This window comes from Pseudophryne corroboree, unplaced genomic scaffold (genome assembly GCF_028390025.1).
Source record: "Pseudophryne corroboree isolate aPseCor3 unplaced genomic scaffold, aPseCor3.hap2 scaffold_407, whole genome shotgun sequence".
In the NCBI taxonomy this organism is placed as follows: Eukaryota; Metazoa; Chordata; class Amphibia; order Anura; family Myobatrachidae; genus Pseudophryne; species Pseudophryne corroboree.
Window position 1 is genome coordinate 191477 of NW_026970044.1, and position 16657 is coordinate 208133.

The window sequence follows — 16657 nt, forward strand, 5'->3', positions numbered from 1 at the left end:
GGCAATGCGGCACCAGGAATTAACTCAATAGCACAATCATAAGGCCGATGGGGAGGCAGAATGTCCGCATTGCCTTTGGAGAAAACATCAGCAAACTCCTGGTATTCCACCGGAATGAGTTCTGGAATGATAGCTGCTACTCTGACTGGAAACGTGATACATTCCTTATCACAAAAAGTACCCCAATGTGAAATCTCCCCCGACCGCCAATCAATGGTGGGATTATGAAAGGCCAGCCAAGGGTGACCCAGAACAACTGGAACTGCAGGGCAATGTGTAAGAAAGAACTCGATTTTCTCGGAATGTAGAGCTCCTACTGTAAGTAGTACAGGGGGTGTACGGAGAGAAATAATCCCATTAGACAGCGGACTCCCATCTAAGCCATGCATGGTGACACACCTACCCAAAGGTAACTGAGGAATGCCTAAGGCCTTAGCCCAAGTTAAATCCATAAAGTTTCCTGCAGCTCCACTGTCGACAAAAGCCGACACCGAAGAACTGAGGCTGCCAAAGGAAACTTTAACTGGGACTAAAAGGGAGTTATTCGAGGAGATAAGCTGCAGACCTAGGTGAACCCCCTCACAATTCACCTGGTCAAAGCGTTTCCCGACTTGTTCGGACAATTACGAGCAAAATGTCCCTTACCCCCACAGTACAGACAAAGACCAGAATTTTGCCTTCTGGCTCTTTCTTCAGGAGACAGCCGGGAGAGATCCATCTGCATGGTCTCCTCTACGTCTTCAGGAATGGAATATACACACGGACTTGACCTTACAGGTGCTCCTTTTTCAGCCCTCCGCTCTCTGAGACGACGATCAATCTTAATAGAAAGCTCCATGAGTTTATCGAGAGTCTCAGGAGCGGGGTACTGAAGGAGACTGTCTTTTATAGACTCTGATAAGCCGAGGCGAAACTGACTGCGCAGGGCTGGGTCATTCCAGCCACAGTCGTTCGACCAACGGCGAAACTCCGTACAATAAACCTCTGCAGGATTTCTACCCTGTCTGAGAGCGCGCAACTGACTTTCAGCGGACGCCTCTCTATCAGGGTCATCATACAAGAGCCCTAAAGACTCAAAAAAAGCGTCAACTGACAACAATGCCGGATCCTCTGCTCTTAAACCAAATGCCCAGGTCTGAGGATCCCCCTGGAGCAAAGAAATAATAAACCCGACCCGCTGAGATTCAGTACCCGAGGAAGTCGGTCTTAAACGAAAATAAAGTTTACAGGATTCTTTAAAATTAAAAAACTCTTTTCTATCACCAGAAAAACGGTCAGGCAAATGCATCTTTGGTTCAGGGACTACCCTTGGGGAAGCTCGCAAAAGATCTTCCTGCGACTTCACCCGAAGAGAAAGATCCTGAACCATCTGAGTAAGTTCTTGAATCTGGCTGACTAAGAGCTGACCAGGATTTGGCCCTAAACCTGTTGGATTCATGAGGCCGATAAACTCTCACAAAACTGAATGAGAAAAAATTAAACCCCGTTTAATTTTAAGTTTTGGTATGGCCGGTAATAATGTTATGATTCCAGCACTCTGGTCAGAGAAGATCTTATGGCAAGGACTGGAGCACTGGAACGGAATGCTGGGGAAGGGAGCAGGACAGGAAAATAGCCCCTGGCGCCCTAACTCTGTTGTCTCACCCGTGTTGTCAGAAATCCCCTGCGAGACTATGGTTTCTTGAGCCCTTGGCAGCCGCGTTTGAAGGGCGGATTATGTCTGCCCAACTTCGATGCCCCCCGGTCTTAATGAGAGACAAAGGGAAACCCGAGACAGGGTGATAACAAGAGGCCCTCTAACTAAACAACCAGGCCAGGGGCTAAGCAAACTCAAAACTATAATATGTGCGGAGAAACCGCCAGGAAAAAGGACAACCAAAATATCCACTTGTCCAATTCTCCTAACCGGCACCGCCAAGTACCAGAGAGGACTTGTGGAAGCGGAACCCTCCGCAAATGCTCCAAACACAAAATATAAAAGGTAAAGCGGCTGAGCCGCAACACACGGCAGAGCCGCAACTCACGAACACCACTGGATATAAAACGGTGATCAGTCAGGACTCCAGGGAACCAAACGACCTCTTGGGATGAGATGACAACTCCCGAATACCGGACTTCTGCGGACTGGAATGACCGGATACAGCAGGACTGGAAACAGACTCTTAGCAAACAAAGGCAGCATGCAGGAAGCTATTACCGGCGTCTGTGAGAAGCCCTGGGAGTGTACTTAACAAGGAGTCCTCCAATCAGCTGCTAAAGGCTGATTAGAATAAATGCCGTGCAGCTGCCTTGCTGCACGGCCAGAGAGCAGGTGAATATCTTAATTTCCTAAAGCCTAGCAACGGGGAACGCGGTCCGCCAGTGGCGTCCCCGTTGCTAGGGTCTGTGCGGCTCAGCGCGCCCGGCGTCTAGCGTTGCTAGGGAGCCGGTGGCTGTACGTGCACGGCGTCTCTAGTTGCTAGGCGCCGGGCCGCGCAGACCATCAAGCGGACCCCGGCGCCTAACAGTATGACTCCCAAAAACAACAACCGCGTCATTGGGACCAACTGCGATTTTGGCAAGTTTAGGAGCCAACCATGTTGTTGAAGAACTGTCAGGGAGAGTGCAATGTTTTGCACCAACTGGTCCCTGGATCTCGCCTTTATCAGGAGATCATCCAAGTACGGGATAATTGTGACTCCTTGCTTGCGAAGGAGAACCATAATTTCCGCCATCACCCTGGTGAAAATCCTCGGAGCCGTGGACAGACCAAACGGCAATGTCTGAAATTGGTAATGACAATCCTGAATTGCAAACCTTAGGTAGCTTGAGGCAGTGGATAAATGGGAACATGTAAGTAGGCATCCTTTATGTCTACCAAAACCATGAAATCTCCGTCCTCCGGACTGGAGATCACTGCCCTGAGAAATTCCATCTTGAAATTGAATTTCTTTAGGAAGAAATTGAGGGATTTCAGATTTAAGATTGGTCTGACTGAGCCGTCCGGCTTCGGGACCACGAAGAGGCTTGAATAAAAACCTTCTCCCTGCTGACTAAGGCCAATTTGAACAATCCGTGAGGGGGAACGTCTTGAAACCCCAGTTTGTACCCTTGGGACACTATTTGTAAAACCCACGAGTCCAGGTCCGAATGAATCCAGAACTGACTGAAGAGTTTTAGACGTGCCCCCACTGGTGTGGGCTCCTGCAAGAAAGCCCCAGTGTCATGCAGTGGATTTGGCAGAAGCAGAGGACAATCTCTGGTCCTGCGATCTTGAAGAGGCTACAGACCTCTTCCTTTTCCTTCCTCTACCTGCAAAGAAAGGGGAATCTTAACTTCTTGCATATCTATTGGGCCAAAATGACTGCGGTAGATAATGATGCGTCTTCATCCGTTGAGAGGGAACATAGGGCAAGAAGGTTGACTTACCATTGAAATGAGGATGCATCTTGCTGCCTTTCCAATGAAGCAAGTTTAATTTAGTAATAGGTGAAAAACCATCCTTACAAAGGTGTTAATCAGAGACTTGGCTTTGTGGACACTTTTCAGAGAACAAATTTGTTAGCATAAAAATAAAGCCAGAAAATGAAGAGCTGTTTAATCACTCAATTGGATTTTTCTGCCAGCATATTTTTTTTCTCTGCAACCCACTGCTAAATTGTGCTTCCTAGCTGTTTTTATAAAATCACTGAATCAAATCTAACTCTGATTACATCAGAGAAGGCCAGGTACCCTACACCATAACAGGGGGTTTGAAATTTTGACTTGTCTACTTAAAGATCACCAAAATCTGATAACAAGGTCAATTAGGTCCCTGGGTGGGATTGAACCACCAACCTTATGGTTAATAGCCGTACATACTAACTGATTGCGCCACAGAGACACTTTGCAAAAGTCCATACTGACAAAGGCTAATAAGCATTCATCTAAAATGTTTCCTAGAAAAACTTTAAAAAGTCAATAATCTGGAGAGTTTTTGTAAGATGTTTCTTCCATCAACCAACGAAGAAACACATTGGTACTTTCCCATGATGAGTGAGTGCTTCAGGATCTCTTGCACTTACATGTGCAGCAGAGTACTGCAATGGAAGCATGCTGGGCCCATAACCCAGAGGTATGCAGATTGAAACTATCCTCTGCTATATGCATTTTTTTTTGTTAATTAAAGTAATCCAAAACTGGGATTGATATTTTGTCTCTTTTATTTTTACTTAAAGTACAATAACTTTTACCATTTTAATTTGTTTTAATAGTATATTGACAGTATTGTTTTCTTTCAAAAATCCACTTCATTTTCTTTACCCTATTATTAAAATGGTAATTGACAAAAACAAACTACATTGTCACCAGAAGAGCAATACAAAATATACAAGTGATATATTAAAATCATCTTTCCAGCTTGAATTTCAATGATGCATTGGGGCAATGATTTTGTGAGAAACATCTTCACCCTTAAATATTTTCTTAATTCCTTACCTGTGTGCTAATTAGATATCACCTTGTTTTCACATTAAACAGACTTCCACATGAGAAAGCAGCAAGGATGCAGTGGCGTTAATGTTTCCTGGTGTCAACCTGTATTATTTCAGTAGACATTGAAATGAGGATGCATCTTGCTGCCTTTCCAATTAAGCAAGTTTAATTTAGTAATAGGTGAAAAACCATCCCTACAAAGGTGTTAATCAGAGACTTGGCTTTGTGGACACTTTTCAGAGAACAAATTTGTTAGCATAAAAATAAAGCCAGAAAATGAAGAGCTGTTTAATCACTCAATTGGATTTTTCTGCCAGCATTTTTCTTTTTCTCTGCAACCCACTGCTAAATTGTACTTCCTATCTGTTTTTTTATAAAATCACTTAATCAAATCTAACTCTGATTACATCAGAGAAGGCCAGGTACCCTACACCATAAGAGGGGGTTTGAAACTTTGACTTGTCTACTTAAAGATCACCAAAATCTGATAACAAGGTCAATTACGTCCCTGGGTGGGATTGAACCACCAACCTTTTGGTTAATAACCGAACACACTAACCGATTGCGCCACAGAGACACTTTGCAAAAAGCACATACTGACAAAGGCTAATAAGCATTCATCTAGAACGTTTCCTAGAAAAACTTTAAAAAGTCAATAATCTGGAGAGTTTTTGTAAGATGTTTCTTAAATCAACCAACGAAGAAACATATTGGTACTTTCCCATGATGAGTGAGTGCTTCAGGATCTCTTGCACTTACATGTGCAGCAGAGTACTGCAATGGAAGCATGCTGGGCCTATAACCCAGAGGTAGGCAGATTGAAACTATCCTCTGCTATATGCATTTTTTTTGTTAATTAAAGTAATCCAAAACTGGGATTGATATTTTAGCTCTTTTATTTTTACTTAAAGTACAATAACTTTTACCATTTTAATTTGTTTTAATAGTATATTGACAGTATTGTTTTCTTTCAAAAACCCACTTAATTTTCTTTACCCTATTATTAAAATGGTAATTGACAAAAACAAACTACATTGTCACCAGAAGAGCAATACAAAATGTACAAGTGATATATTAAAATCATCTTTCCAGCTTGAATTTCAATGATGCATTGGGGCAACGATTTTGTGAGAAACATCTTCACCCTTAAATATTTTCTTAATTCCTTACCTGTGTGCTAATTAGATATCACCTTGTTTTCACATTAAACAGACTTCCACATGAGAAAGCAGCAAGGATGCAGTGGCGTTAATGTTTCCTGGTGTCAACCTGTATTATTTCAGTAGACATTGAAATGAGGATGCATCTTGCTGCCTTTCCAATGAAGCAAGTTTAATTTAGTAATAGGTGAAAAACCATCCCTACAAAGGTGTTAATCAGAGACTTGGCTTTGTGGACACTTTTCAGAGAACAAATTTGTTAGCATAAAAATAAAGCCAGAAAATGAAGAGCTGTTTAATCACTCAATAGGATTTTTCTGCCAGCATTTTTCTTTTTCTCTGCAACCCACTGCTAAATTGTACTTCCTATCTGTTTTTTTTATAAAATCACGTAATCAAATCTAACTCTGATTACATCAGAGAAGGCCAGGTACCCTACACCATAAGAGGGGGTTTGAAATTTTGACTTGTCTACTTAAAGATCACCAAAATCTGATAACAAGGTCAATTACGTCCCTGGGTGGGATTGAACCACCAACCTTTTGGTTAATAGCCGAACACACTAACCAATTGCGCCACAGAGACACTTTGCAAAAAGTACGTACTGACAAAGGCTAATAAGCATTCATCTAAAACGTTTCCTAGAAAAACTTTAAAAAGTCAATAATCTGGAGAGTTTTTGTAAGAATTTTCTTAAATCAACCAACGAAGAAACACATTGGTACTTTCCCATGATGAGTGAGTGCTTCAGGATCTCTTGCACTTACATGTGCAGCAGAGTACTGCAATGGAAGCATGCTGGGCCCATAACCCAGAGGTAGGCAGATTGAAACTATCCTCTGCTATATGCATTTTTTTTTGTTAATTAAAGTAATCCAAAACTGGGATTGATATTTTAGCTCTTTTATTTTTACTTAAAGTACAATAACTTTTACCATTTTAATTTGTTTTAATAGTATATTGACAGTATTGTTTTCTTTCAAAAATCCACTTAATTTTCTTTACCCTATTATTAAAATGGTAATTGACAAAAACAAACTACATTGTCACCAGAAGAGCAATACAAAATGTACAAGTGATATATTAAAATCATCTTTCCAGCTTGAATTTCAATGATGCATTGGGGCAACGATTTTGTGAGAAACATCTTCACCCTTAAATAAAGATTTTCTTAATTCCTTACCTGTGTGCTAATTAGATATCACCTTGTTTTCACATTAAACAGACTTCCACATGAGAAAGCAGCAAGGATGCAGTGGCGTTAATGTTTCCTGGTGTCAACCCGTATTATTTCAGTAGACATTGAAATGAGGATGCATCTTGCTGCCTTTCCAATGAAGCAAGTTTAATTTAGTAATAGGTGAAAAACCATCCCTACAAAGGTGTTAATCAGAGACTTGGCTTTGTGGACACTTTTCAGAGAACAAATTTGTTAGCATAAAAATAAAGCCAGAAAATGAAGAGCTGTTTAATCACTCAATTGGATTTTTCTGCTAGCATATTTTTTTTTTCTGCAACCCACTGCTAAATTGTGCTTCCTAGCTGTTTTTTATAAAATCACTTAATCAAATCTAACTCTGATTACATCAGAGAAGGCCAGGTAACCTACATCATAAGAGGGAGGTTGAAATTTTGACTTGTCTACTTAAAGATCACCAAAACCTGATAACAAGGTCAATTACGTCCCTGGGTGGGATTGAACCACCAACCTTTTGGTTAGTAGCCAAACACACTAACTGATTGCGCCACAGAGACACTTTGCAAAAGTGCATACTGACAAAGGCTAATAAGCATTCATCTAGAACGTTTCCTAGAAAAACTTTAAAAAGTCAATAATCTGGAGAGTTTTTGTAAGATGTTTCTTAGATCAACCAACGAAGAAACACCTTGGTACTTTCCCATGATGAGTGAGTGCTTCAGGATCTCTTGCACTTACATGTGCAGCAGAGTACTGCAATGGAAGCATGCTGGGCCCATAACCCAGAGGTAGGCAGATTGCAACTATCTTGTGCTATATGCATTTTTTTTTTAATTAAAGTAATCCAAAACTGGGATTGATATTTTAGCTCTTTTATTTTTACTTAAAGTACAATAACTTTTACCATTTTAATTTGTTTTAATAGTATATTGACAGTATTGTTTTCTTTCAAAAATCCACTTAATTTTCTTTACCCTATTATTAAAATGGTAATTGACAAAAACAAACTACATTGTCACCAGAAGAGCAATACAACATGTACAAGTGATATATTAAAATCATCTTTCCAGCTTGAATTTCAATGATGCATTGGGGCAACGATTTTGTGAGAAACATCTTCACCCTTAAATATTTTCTTAATTCCTTACCTGTGTGCTAATTAGATATCACCTTGTTTTCACATTAAACAGACTTCCACATGAGAAAGCAGCAAGGATGCAGTGGCGTTAATGTTTCCTTGTGTCAACCTGTATTATTTCAGTAGACATTGAAATGAGGATGCATCTTGCTGCCTTTCCAATGAAGCAAGTTTAATTTAGTAATAGGTGAAAAACCATCCCTACAAAGGTGTTAATCAGAGACTTGGCTTTGTGGACCCTTTTCAGAGAACAAATTTGTTAGCATAAAAATAAAGCCAGAAAATGAAGAGCTGTTTAATCACTCAATTGGATTTTTCTGCCAGCATTTTTCTTTTTCTCTGCAACCCACTGCTAAATTGTACTTCCTATCTGTTTTTTTATAAAATCACTTAATCAAATCTAACTCTGATTACATCAGAGAAGGCCAGGTACCCTACACCATAAGAGGGGGTTTGAAATTTTGACTTGTCTACTTAAAGATCACCAAAATCTGACAACAAGGTCAATTACGTCCCTGCTTGGGATTGAACCACCAACCTTTTGGTTAATAGCCGAACACACTAACCGATTGCGCCACGGAGACACTTTGCAAAATGTACATACTGACAAAGGCTAATAAGCATTCATCTAGAACGTTTCCTAGAAAAACTTTCAAAAGTCAATAATCTGGAGAGTTTTTGTAAGAATTTTCTTAAATCAACCAATGAAGAAACACATTGGTACTTTCCCATGATGAGTGAGTGCTTCAGGATCTCTTGCACTTACATGTGCAGCAGAGTACTGCAATGGAAGCATGCTGGGCCTATAACCCAGAGGTAGGCAGATTGAAACTATCCTCTGCTATATGCATTTTTTTTGTTAATTAAAGTAATCCAAAACTGGGATTGATATTTTAGCTCTTTTATTTTTACTTAAAGTACAATAACTTTTACCATTTTAATTTGTTTTAATAGTATATTGACAGTATTGTTTTCTTTCAAAAATCCACTTAATAGTATCTCACCTGGCAGGTAAGTATGAGTTGGGCTAGAGCTGGGGAGGGTCGCTGCTCGGGCACCCCCCTGTCAAGTGAAGGAGATCCAACTGAGGCAGCACAAAGGAACTCTTGAAAGAAGAACAAGGCTAGAGGAAGATCTGAGACAAAGAAATCTGACTTTTACCAGAGCTGACCAGAGGAAAGCACAAACACAGTCCCCCACTACCACAAATAATGCAGTCGAGTTTCCCACATTTGGGGAAATCACAGGGGTCAGCATACCCAGAATGCAATGAATGAACCTCACCCTGGGAGAACAATCTTCATGACCATGGTATCTCCTGTGCAAAATAAGTATGATTTGAGATAGGGCTGGGGAGGGCCGCTGCTCAGGCACATCTCTGTCAAGTAAAGGAGATTCAACTGAGGCAGCACAAGGGAACTCTCATCTGGGGACAACAACTGCAGGGAAAACACATATTTTCAGATGAACATGGGAGGGCAGAAGGCTGCCTAATACTGAAGCACCCCCAAACAACAAACCAAATGCAACAACTAGTGCAAGCATTCCTGGGGGAAGGTCTGCAGAAGACGGATTTGCATACGGTGATGTCATCCAAGCAGTGGGCCAAAGTTGGCTGGAACCCTCGTCTGCATATGAAAAGAGAAAAGGGGTATGCAGGGCATGGCGGCCTTTTGCGGCGCTTGGATGACCCCTAGTTCGCATTAAACACCCCCACCCTCCTTCAGTGTGGGGCTCATGTTGGCTATGCCCCAGCCCCTGAAGCATTCAAGCTGATTTCTTGCAGCAGCTGGGCACTGTAACAGCTCCAGAGCTGCTCTGTAAGGCAAGTAAAAGGGTGTGGGCCCTGCAGCACTACCTGTAGTTCGCATTGTGCGTTGCAAGGCACAAATTAAGCATACGGGAGAAGTCAGGATAGTGCGCAAGGGCATAGAAGGGAGTGGCTCAAGAAAAGAGAAGTGGAAACAGACAGCAAACTAGGCTGGAGAGAGACCTGAGACAAAGAGATCTCAATTATACGAGAGCCGACCAGGGGAAACACAAATTATGCAGTCAAGTTTCAGACATTTGGGGAAATCGCAGGAGCAGCACACCCAGAGTGCAATGGGTGAGCCTTGCCCTGGGAGAAGCAACTTCATGATCATAGTATCTCACCTGGCATTTAAGTAGGAGTTGGGCTAGAGCTGGGGAGGGTCGCTGCTCGGGCACCCCCCTGTCAAGTGAAGGAGATCCAACTGAGGCAGCACAAGGGAACTCTCGAAAGAAGAACAAGGCTAGAGGAAAATCTGAGACAAAGAAATCTGACTTTTACCAGAGCTGACCAGAGGAAAGCACAAACACAGTCCCCCACTACCACAAATAATGCAGTCGAGTTTCCCACATTTGGGGAAATCACAGGGGTCAGCATACCCAGAATGCAATGAATGAACCTCACCCTGGGAGAACAATCTTCATGACCATGGTATCTCCTATGCAAAATAAGTATGATTTGGGATAGGGCTGGGGAGGGCCGCTGCTCAGGCACATCTCTGTCAAGTAAAGAAGATTCAACTGAGGCAACACAAGGGAACTCTCATCTGGGGACAACAACTCCAGGGAGAACACATATTTTCAGATGAACATGGGAGGGCAGAAGGCTGCCTAATACTGAAGCACCCCCAAACAACAAACCAAATGCAACAACTAGTGCAAGCATTCCTGGGGGAAGGCCTGCAGCAGATGGATTTGCATATGGTGATGTCATCCAAGCAGTGTGTCAAAGTTGGCTTCAACCCTCGTCTGCATATGAAAAGAGAAAAGGGGCGTGCAGGGCATGGCGGCCTTTTGCGGCGCTTGGATGACCCCTAGTTCGCATTAAACATCTCCACCCTCCTTCGGTGTGGGGCTCATGTTGGCTATGCCCCAGCCCCTGAAGCATTCAAGCTGATTTCTTGCAGCAGCTGGGCACTGTAACAGCTCCAGAGCTGCTCTGTAAGGCGAGTAAAAGGGTGTGGGCCCTGCAGCACTACCTGCAGTTCGCATTGTGCGTTGGAAGGCACAAATTAAGCAGACGGGAGAAGTCAGGATAGTGCGCAAGGGCATAGAAGGGAGCGGCTCAAGAAAAGAGAAGTGGAAACAGACAGCAAACTAGTCTGGAGAGAGACCTGAGACAAAGAGATCTGAATTATACGAGAGCCGACCAGGGGAAACACAAATTATGCAGTCAAGTTTCCCACATTTGGAGAAATCGCAGGAGCAGCACACCCAGAGTGCAATGGGTGAGCCTTGCCCTGGGAGAAGCACCTTCCTGATCATAGTATCTCACCTGGCAGGTAAGTAGGAGATGGGCTACAGCTTGGGAGGGTTGCTGCTCGGGCACCCCCCTGTCAAGTGAAGGAGATCCAACTGAGGCAGCACAAGGGAACTCTCGAATGAAGAACAATACTAGAGGAAGATCTGAGACAAAGAAATCTGACTTTTACCAGAGCTGACCAGAGGAAAGAACAAACACAGTCCCCCACTACCACAAATAATGCAGTCGAGTTTCCCACATTTGGGGAAATCACAGGGGTCAGCATTCCCAGAATGCAATGAATGAACCTCACCCTGGGAGAGCAATCTTCATGACCATGGTATCTCCTATGCAAAATAAGTATGTTTTTGGATAGGGCTGGGGAGGGCCGCTGCTCAGGCACATCTCAGTCAAGTAAAGGAGATTCAATTGAGGCAGCACAAGGGAACTCTCATCTGGGGACAACAACTGCAGGGAGAACACATATTTTCAGATGAACATGGGAGGGCAGAAGGCTGCCTAATACTGAAGCACCCCCAAACAACAAACCAAAAGCAACAACTAGTAGAAGCATTCCTGGGGGAAGGTCTGGACGGATTTGCATACGGTGATGTCATCCAAGCAGTGGGCCAAAATTGGCTGGAACCCTCATCTGCATATGAAAAGAGAAAAGGGGTATGCAGGGCATGGCGGCCTTTTGCGGCGCTTGGATGATCCCTAGTTCGCATTAAACACCCCCACCCTCCTTCGGTGTGGGGCTCATGTTGGCCATGCCCCAGCCCCTGAAGCATTCAAGCTGATTTCTTGCAGCAGCTGGGCACTGTAACAGCTCCAGAGCTTCTCTGTAAGGCAAGTAAAAGGGTGTGGGCCCTGCAGCACTACCTGTAGTTTGCATTGTGCATTGTAAGACACAAAGTAAGCAGACGGGAGGAGAAGTCATTATAGTGCACAAGGGTATTGAAGGGAGGGGCTCAAGAAAAAAGAAGTGGAAACAGACAGCAAACTAGGCTGGAGAGAGACCTGAGACAAAGAGATCTGAATTATATGAGAGCCGACCAGGGGAAACACAAATTATGCAGTCAAGTTTTCCACATTTGGGGAAATCGTAGGGGCAGCACACCCAGAGTGCAATGGGTGAGCCTTGCCCTGGGAGAAGCACCTTCCTGATCATAGTATCTCACCTGGCAGGTAAGTAGGAGTTGGGCTAAAGCTGGGGAGGGTCGCTGCTCGGGCACCCCCCTGTCAAGTGAAGGAGATCCAACTGAGGCAGCACAAGGGAACTCTCGAAAGAAGAACAAGGCTAGAGGAATATCTGAGACAAAGAAATCTGACTTTTACCAGAGCTGACCAGAGGAAAGCACAAACACAGTCCCCCACTACCACAAATAATGCAGTCGAGTTTCCCACAATTGGGGAAATCACAGGGGTCAGCATACCCAGAATGCAATGAATGAACCTCACCCTGGGAGAACAATCTTCATGACCATGGCATCTCCTATGCAAAATAAGTATGATTTGGGATAGGGCTGGGGAGGGCCGCTGCTCAGGCACATCTCTGTCAAGTAAAGGAGATTCAACTGAGGCAGCACAAGGGAACTCTCATCTGGGGACAACAACTGCAGGGAGAACACATATTTTCAGATGAACATGGGAGGGCAGAAGGCTGCCTAATACTGAAGCACCCCCAAACAACAAACCAAATGCAACAACTAGTGCAAGCATTCCTGGGGGGAGGCCTGCAGCAGATGGATTTGCATATGGTGATGTCATCCAAGCAGTGAGTCAAAGTTGGCTTCAACCCTCGTCTGCATATGAAAAGAGAAAAGGGGCATGCAGGGCATGGCGGCCTTTTGCGGCGCTTGGATGACCCCTAGTTCGCATTAAACACCTCCACCCTCCTTCGGTGTGGGGCTCATGTTGGCTATGCCCCAGCCCCTGAAGCATTCAAGCTGATTTCTTGCAGCAGCTGGGCACTGTAACAGCTCCAGAGCTGCTCTGTAAGGCAAGTAAAAGGGTGTGGGCCCTGCAGCACTACCTGTAGTTTGCATTGTGCGTTGGAAGGCACAAATTAAGCAGGCGGGAGAAGTCAGGATAGTGTGCAAGGGCATAGAAGGGAGCGGCTCAAGAAAAGAGAAGTGGAAACAGACAGCAAACTAGGCTGGAGAGAGACCTGAGACAAAGAGATCTGAATTATATGAGAGCCGACCAGGGGAAACACAAATTATGCAGTCAAGTTTCCCACATTTGGGGAAATCGCAGGAGCAGCACACCCAGAGTGAAATGGGTGAGCCTTGCCCTGGGAGAAGCACCTTCATGATCATAGTATCTCACCTAGCAGGTAAGTAGGAGTTGGGCTAGAGCTGGGGAGGGTCGCTGCTCGGGCACCCCCCTGTCAAGTGAAGGAGATACAACTGAGGCAGCACAAGGAAACTCTCGAAAGAAGAACAAGGCTAGAGGAAGATCTGAGACAAATAAATCTGACTTTTACCAGAGCAGACCAGAGGAAAGAACAAACACAGTCCCCCACTACCACAAATAATGCAGTCGAGTTTCCCACATTTGGGGAAATCATAGGGGTCAGCATACCCAGAATGCAATGAATGAACCTCACCCTGGGAGAACAATCTTCATGACCATGGTATCTCCTATGCAAAATAAGTATGATTTGGGATAGGGCTGGGGAGGGCCGCTGCTCAGGCACATCTCTGTCAAGTAAAGGAGATTCAACTGAGGCAGCACAAGGGAACTCTCATCTGGGGACAACAACTGCAGGGAGAACACATATTTTCAGATGAACATGGGAGGGCAGAAGGCTGCCTAATACTGAAGCACCCCCAAACAACAAACCAAATGCAACAACTAGTGCAAGCATTCCTGGGGGAAGGCCTGTAGCAGATGGATTTGCATATGGTGATGTCATCCAAGCAGTGGGTCAAAGTTGGCTTCAACCCTCGTCTGCATATGAAAAGAGAAAAGGGGCGTGCAGGGCATGGCGGCCTTTTGCGGCGCTTGGATGACCCCTAGTTCACATTAAACACCTCCACCCTCCTTCGGTGTGGGGCTCATGTTGGCTATGCCCCAGCCCCTGAAGCATTCAAGCTGATTTCTTGCAGAAGCTGGGCTCTGTAACAGCTCCAGAGCTGCTCTGTAAGGCAAATAAAAGGTTGTGGGACCTGCAGCACTACCTGTAGTTCGCATTGTGCGTTGCAAGGCACAAAGTAAGCAGACGGGAGAAGTCAGTATAGTGCGCAAGGGCATAAAAGGGAACGGCTCAAGAAAAGAGAAGTGGAAACAGACAGCAAACTAGGCTGGAGAGAGACCTGATGCAAAGAGATCTGAATTATACGAGAGCCGACCAGAGGAAACACAAATTATGCAGTCAAGTGTCCCACATTTTGGGAAATCACAGGAGCAGCACACCCAGAGTGCAATGGGTGAGCCTTGCCTTGGGAGAAGCACCTTCCTGATCATAGTATCTCACCTGGCAGGTAAGTAGGAGTTGGGCTAGAGCTGGGGAGGGTCGCTGCTCGGGCACCCCCCTGTCAAGTGAAGGAGATCCAACTGAGGCAGCACAAGGGAACTCTCGAAAGAAGAACAAGGCTAGAGCAAGATCTGAGACAAAGAAATCTGACTTTTACCAGAGCTGACCAGAGGAAAGCACAAACACAGTCCCCCACTACCACAAATAATGCAGTCGAGTTTCCCACAATTGGGGAAATCACAGGGGTCAGCATACCCAGAATGCAATGAATGAACCTCACCCTGGGAGAACAATCTTCATGACCATGGCATCTCCTATGCAAAATAAGTATGATTTGGGATAGGGCTGGGGAGGGCCGCTGCTCAGGCACATCTCTGTCAAGTAAAGGAGATTCAACTGAGGCAGCACAAGGGAACTCTCATCTGGGGACAACAACTGCAGGGAGAACACATATTTTCAGATGAACATGGGAGGGCAGAAGGCTGCCTAATATTGAAGCACCCCCAAACAACAAACCAAATGCAACAACTAGTACAAGCATTCCTGGGGGAAGGTCTGCAGAAGACGGATTTGCATACGGTGATGTCATCCAAGCAGTGGGCCAAAGTTGTCTGGAACCCTCATCTGCATATGAAAAGAGAAAAGGGGTATGCAGGGCACGGCGGCCTTTTGAGGCGCTTGGATGACCCCTAGTTCGCATTAAACACCCCCACCCTCCTTCGGTGTGGGGCTCATGTTGGCTATGCCCCAGCCCCTGAAGCATTCAAGCTGATTTCTTGCAGCAGCTGGGCACTGTAACAGCTCCAGAGCTGCTCTGTAAGGCAAGTAAAAGGGTGTGGGCCCTGCAGCACTACCTGTAGTTCGCATTGTGCATTGTAAGGCACAAAGTAAGCAGACGGGAGGAGAAGTCAGGATAGTGCACAAGGGTATAGAAGGGAGGGGCTCAAGAAAAAAGAAGTGGAAACAGACAGCAAACTAGGCTGGAGATATACCTGAGACAAAGAGATCTGAATTATACGAGAGCCGACCAGAGGAAACACAAATTATGCAGTCAAGTGTCCCACATTTGGGGAAATCACAGGAGCAGCACACCCAGAGTGCAATGGGTGAGCCTTGCCCTGGGAGAAGCACCTTCCTGATCATAGTATCTCACCTGGCAGGTAAGTATGAGATGGGCTAGAGCTGGGGAGGGTCGCTGCTCGGGCACCCCCCTGTCAAGTGAAGGAGATCCAACTGAGGCAGCACAAGGGAACTCTCGAAAGAAGAACAAGGCTAGAGGAAGATCTGAGACAAAGAAATCTGACTTTTACCAGAGCTGACCAGAGGAAAGCACAAACACAGTCCTCCACTACCACAAATAATGCAGTCGAGTTTCCCACATTTGGGGAAATCATAGGGGTCAGCATACCCAGAATGCAATGAATGAACCTCACCCTGGGAGATCAATCTTCATGACCATGGTATCTCCTATGCAAAATAAGTATGATTTGGGATAGGGCTGGGGAGGGCCGCTGCTCAGGCACATCTGTCAAGTAAAGGAGATTCAACTGAGGCAGCACAAGGGAACTCTCATCTGAGGACAACAACTGCAGGGAGAACACATATTTTCAGATGAACATGGGAGGGCAGAAGGCTGCCTAATACTGAAGCACCCCCAAACAACAAACCAAATGCAACAACTAGTACAAGCATTCCTGGGGGAAGGTCTGCAGAAGACGGATTTGCATACGGTGATGTCATCCAAGCAGTGGGCCAAAGTTGGCTGGAACCCTCATCTACATATGAAAAGAGAAAAGGGGTATGCAGGGCATGGCGGCCTTTTGCGGCGCTTGGATGACCCCTAGTTCGCATTAAACACCCCCACCCTCCTTCGGTGTGGGGCTCATGTTGGCCATGTCCCAGCCCCTGAAGCATTCAAGCTGATTTCTTGCAGCAGCTGGGCACTGTAACAGCTCCA

The 16657-nt window shown here is 44.9% G+C and overlaps 11 non-coding genes and 3 pseudogenes across 11 annotated transcripts; all 14 read right to left on the minus strand.

Annotated features, from left to right (window-relative positions):
- Positions 1-7293: 7293 nt before the first annotated feature.
- TRNAS-ACU (transfer RNA serine (anticodon ACU)) lies at positions 7294-7367 on the minus strand. Its single transcript has one exon. It is a non-coding gene; the product is annotated as a tRNA-Ser (tRNA).
- A 1752-nt stretch (positions 7368-9119) lies between these two features.
- On the minus strand, positions 9120-9283 carry LOC135024335 (U1 spliceosomal RNA). Its single transcript, XR_010221166.1, has one exon. It is a non-coding gene; the product is annotated as a U1 spliceosomal RNA (small nuclear RNA).
- Positions 9284-9975: 692 nt separating this feature from the next.
- LOC135024325 (U1 spliceosomal RNA) lies at positions 9976-10117 on the minus strand (annotated as a pseudogene).
- A 152-nt stretch (positions 10118-10269) lies between these two features.
- LOC135024328 (U1 spliceosomal RNA) lies at positions 10270-10433 on the minus strand. Its single transcript, XR_010221159.1, has one exon. It is a non-coding gene; the product is annotated as a U1 spliceosomal RNA (small nuclear RNA).
- Positions 10434-11104: 671 nt separating this feature from the next.
- LOC135024301 (U1 spliceosomal RNA) lies at positions 11105-11267 on the minus strand. Its single transcript, XR_010221142.1, has one exon. It is a non-coding gene; the product is annotated as a U1 spliceosomal RNA (small nuclear RNA).
- Positions 11268-11419: 152 nt separating this feature from the next.
- LOC135024290 (U1 spliceosomal RNA) lies at positions 11420-11583 on the minus strand. The gene has a single exon (XR_010221132.1). It is a non-coding gene; the product is annotated as a U1 spliceosomal RNA (small nuclear RNA).
- Positions 11584-12273: 690 nt separating this feature from the next.
- LOC135024299 (U1 spliceosomal RNA) lies at positions 12274-12415 on the minus strand (annotated as a pseudogene).
- Positions 12416-12567: 152 nt separating this feature from the next.
- LOC135024346 (U1 spliceosomal RNA) lies at positions 12568-12731 on the minus strand. Its single transcript, XR_010221177.1, has one exon. It is a non-coding gene; the product is annotated as a U1 spliceosomal RNA (small nuclear RNA).
- Positions 12732-13423: 692 nt separating this feature from the next.
- On the minus strand, positions 13424-13565 carry LOC135024315 (U1 spliceosomal RNA; annotated as a pseudogene).
- A 152-nt stretch (positions 13566-13717) lies between these two features.
- LOC135024344 (U1 spliceosomal RNA) lies at positions 13718-13881 on the minus strand. Its single transcript, XR_010221175.1, has one exon. It is a non-coding gene; the product is annotated as a U1 spliceosomal RNA (small nuclear RNA).
- A 671-nt stretch (positions 13882-14552) lies between these two features.
- On the minus strand, positions 14553-14715 carry LOC135024303 (U1 spliceosomal RNA). The gene has a single exon (XR_010221144.1). It is a non-coding gene; the product is annotated as a U1 spliceosomal RNA (small nuclear RNA).
- Positions 14716-14867: 152 nt separating this feature from the next.
- On the minus strand, positions 14868-15031 carry LOC135024347 (U1 spliceosomal RNA). Its single transcript, XR_010221178.1, has one exon. It is a non-coding gene; the product is annotated as a U1 spliceosomal RNA (small nuclear RNA).
- Positions 15032-15705: 674 nt separating this feature from the next.
- LOC135024296 (U1 spliceosomal RNA) lies at positions 15706-15868 on the minus strand. The gene has a single exon (XR_010221138.1). It is a non-coding gene; the product is annotated as a U1 spliceosomal RNA (small nuclear RNA).
- Positions 15869-16020: 152 nt separating this feature from the next.
- On the minus strand, positions 16021-16184 carry LOC135024345 (U1 spliceosomal RNA). The gene has a single exon (XR_010221176.1). It is a non-coding gene; the product is annotated as a U1 spliceosomal RNA (small nuclear RNA).
- Positions 16185-16657: the final 473 nt, after the last annotated feature.